This window comes from Lygodium microphyllum, chromosome 25 (assembly GCF_053477565.2).
Source record: "Lygodium microphyllum isolate KBCC chromosome 25, Lygodium_microphyllum_v1.1.10, whole genome shotgun sequence".
Taxonomy (NCBI): Eukaryota; Viridiplantae; Streptophyta; class Polypodiopsida; order Schizaeales; family Lygodiaceae; genus Lygodium; species Lygodium microphyllum.
The window spans coordinates 20,554,718-20,558,449 of NC_141159.1; the positions used below are offsets into that span (position 1 = coordinate 20,554,718).

Below are 3,732 nucleotides of genomic sequence, written 5' to 3' on the forward strand. Positions count from 1 at the left end.
GAAGAGTCAAAATAAATGTCAAAGTATGACAATCTGTCCTCAGCTTTACAATAATCATATGAGCTTGGTTTTCAGGGCACCAAATAAATCAATTAGATTCTGGATTTAGTCATATCCAGCTTGTTAAAACTCCAGGACCAACAGATAAGTCTTCTGATAAGTACAATCATTAGCTTCAGACATATATACAGCTCAGGTCAGCAGCTGAGACCTATTAGAGAGAGAGATGCTGTCTATAATAGCTTATAGGGTATACTCTTGAATTTACTGCATCAAAATTCCATATTGAGCAAGGAAGACTTGCCATACATTATCAACTGCATCATTTCTGTCTTATGGAGTGCACTCCTTAGAGCTTGCTTCATTTAACATGTGAAACGGAGCTTTTATGTCTCTGTTCTTTGCTCAGTTTTACTGCATTCTGCCCAAAGGTAGCGTTCGTGCAGCAACAAGAGTTTCCCTATATCCATGGGAATCTGCAGCTTCCAGTCGAGCTCCATTTTGCAGCAACAGCTCTGCCACTTGGATTGAATTGCGAACAGCTGTCCAATGTAGAGCAGTCTGTCTAGTATAATCACTGGCATTTACATCTGCTCCATGCTCAATTATGTACTGGGCAGCAGCGACTCTGTGTTCAATTCTTTGAGTGCAATATAATGAAGTTCTGTAGGCAGCCTGCTAACTCCTCCTCTTCTCCTCCTCAAAGTTGGGCAAACTCAACCTTTGTCTGCTCCCAAAATGTGTACACAAGAGGTGGTTTACCAACGGACGGATCACAAACTAAAGGTAGAACAAAGGAGACACCAGTGAAAACAGTATGCTGCCTCCCATTTAAAGATGAAAGCATCTGAAAGGCATCCTCTTCATCTTTTGGCTTCTCTAACACAATTCCATCGAGTTCAACCACGGTATCAGCTCCTATGACAATGTCCACTTTGGCATCATCCCTGTGGATCTGCTGAGAGACTTCAATCGCTTTATGCAAAGCAGTTTCTGCAGCATAATCCTCTGCTGATGGAAATGAGGACTTTTCAAGGTTTTCATCAAATGTCGATGGGATCACTTCTACATTCAGTCCAAGGCTACGCAACAGCTCGGACCTGCGAGGGGAGGCGGATGCAAGCACGATCCGTTTGGTGGCGAGAAGAGGCAGATGCTGTATCAACATCCCTCTCCCTCTCCCTCTAACGAGGACCAGGAAAAATCATCATGTCCCTCTTTGTAGCCACAGCAGTGTCAACGCGTCGATGCTTCATCCCGCCTTTCGTCACCTTCCTCATCCTTTGCTCTGCAACCTCCTCATCTTCTTCACCTTCTGTGTGACATCGTCTTCAGCTTCACAACAACCTTTTTCGATGATCTCTCCTCGTCTCCTTCTACTATGTCCTTAATCTCCACTTCTTCCTCATGACCACAGGCGGCCTGTTTTGGTCTCGCCGTCTTCAACATGCCTCATCTCGGAAAAGCCCAGCGGCCCAAAATGCAGACTCGCGGTCACAGGTAGACCCACCACAGACACCAAAACAGACCGAGAGATCCCAAAATGACAGAAAAAGCTATCTCATTCAAATTCTTTCCCCCCAATTAGCATTGCTCCCCCCCTCCTTTCGCCATATCAAGCTTTTTCAAAAAAATATCCCCTTTTCTCCCAGAATAGACTCTTTTATTGCTGTAGGAATGGCTACTTCTGCACTATTTCGCCTAACTTTTTATCCCCTGGTTCCGCTATAGCATACCTCTTCAGACTGATCTGAAAGCAAACATTCCCAATCCTCGGCATCGCTGCTTTCTGCAGTCAAACTGTAAGTGGAGCTCATAAGTTTGATCGTTATCCGGACTTACTAGCTTGGCACCACCTAATAATAACCCTGGTAATATCTCTCGGTGCTCCATTGTAAGTTTCAGCTTTTTCTTTTCCGACACAAGTTTATTTACACCAATCATGGATTGTATGAGGACCTTGACATTAAAATCCACAAGACATCCTCTTGCTAGCATTTCCTTTAGAACTTCTTGTACCTTATCTTTAAGACAGGCCACACCATAGGCCTCTAACATCAGATTGTATGTGAGTGAATTTGCACCAATACCATCAGTTTGCTTCATTTCTTGATAAACACGTTCTGCCTTTTCCATCTGTCCACTGTTTATGTAAGCCTTTATAAGCATATTAAAAGTAGCATGTGCAGGCCGCACATTCACAGCCTTTGCCCTGTCGAACAAAGACTCCACTTCTTTTTAGCACTTCAATTGCAAATACATATTCATGGCACTGTCAAAACATGGTTGGAGTGGTTTGAGGTCAGTCTTCTCAACTTCAGATAGTAACTCCAGAACATGATCAGTGTGCAATGCATTAAGGGAATTTATACATTGGATACGAATTATTAAAATGCTAACACAAATGCACAACAAAAGAAATGGAGGTGTATACGACTCGGATGCACAACAACACGACAACGATCTAGGTCTTCCCGAGTCTGCCCCGAGCGGAAGAGTCTAGCCGTTCCTACTTGGGATCGACTTGAGGTCAGGGTTCCTTTCCTACTGGCAAATCTTTAGGTCCTCATTGTCTTACCATCTCATCATTCGAGAAAAGTTCCCAGCTAACCGGGACCACCCTTCTGTAGAACAGACCTAAGTCATGTCCACTGCACTTTTCTTAGATTGTTTTAGTTATCTAATTACCTAACACATTACATTTTGACATGCAAAATTCAGCTCCCTTAATTAAACAATTTAATCACGGGTTCCTTCACGTAACTTAGGCACTGACACAAAAACAATATCAAGCAAGTTCCTTCTTCTCAAGCATTTATTCTTTATTTATCAAAATTCCGGATACATCCAACATCATGTCGGAAGGCCATCCCAGCAATCCACAAGATCTCTGTTCCAAGTTCAGCCCGTAGACTAGTACACGGGCCTCGAGATCCCATCTTGAGTCACGTCGGCCGCTTGTACCGGATCCGAAGGCAAGGGATTTACAGCCAGAGCCTCCCCTGGCACCCAAGTGTCCTCCCGCTTCAAGCAGTACCCACGGAGAGACCTCTCACGGTGGGTTAGGTCCATATACCTGGCGCGGCTAACAACCCCCTTGGATAGGGCCAATCAGACAATCGGAGTTAATTATTCCTGCCTCTCCCTCTAGGCTTTCAACCTAAAGCATTTAAGTGTTTTCCTTGAATTATTTCTTTGAGCAAAGAAATCAATACTATATCTAAGTACAAGCACGAACATTTTGGAGGTCGTTTGTACGACCGACTGCTAAGGTGTGACTTCTTTTTCCCTGGATGTCCAGCACCCGATCTTGGGTCTTTCCATGACTTAGTGAAATCCCCATTAATTTCAACATGAGAAAATGGTCTTGGTAAGTTGACTTATACTTTCTTAGGGTATCTTAGTCCCTAGGTGAAGCACTAGCTGGTCAGTCAAGGCCATGGACATGCCTTATTCGCAACCCAACCATCGGTCTTATAATCTCTAGTTCCAGCCAAGCTCAGTTAACACACATGGCAATACATGATTCCTCATTTAAATTTTCAAGATGCGGTTCAGATGCATGCGATCCTTCCAATTCTCTTAGTGTGGTTCTATGCAGGAGTTCCCAATCATCATGCACGTTGTGCGTTTAGTATAGTTGTCCCCTAAACAACTTTTATCTCCCTTTATTCCTGGCAATGAGTACTTATTTCTAATGCATCGGATCACACGTAACTTGCATCTATGGAA

The 3,732-nt window shown here is 43.6% G+C and overlaps 1 pseudogene; it reads right to left on the reverse strand.

The window, feature by feature from the left end:
- Positions 1-700: 700 nt before the first annotated feature.
- Positions 701-1,200, reverse strand: LOC148013959 (uncharacterized; annotated as a pseudogene).
- Between the last annotated feature and the right edge of the window lie 2,532 nt (positions 1,201-3,732).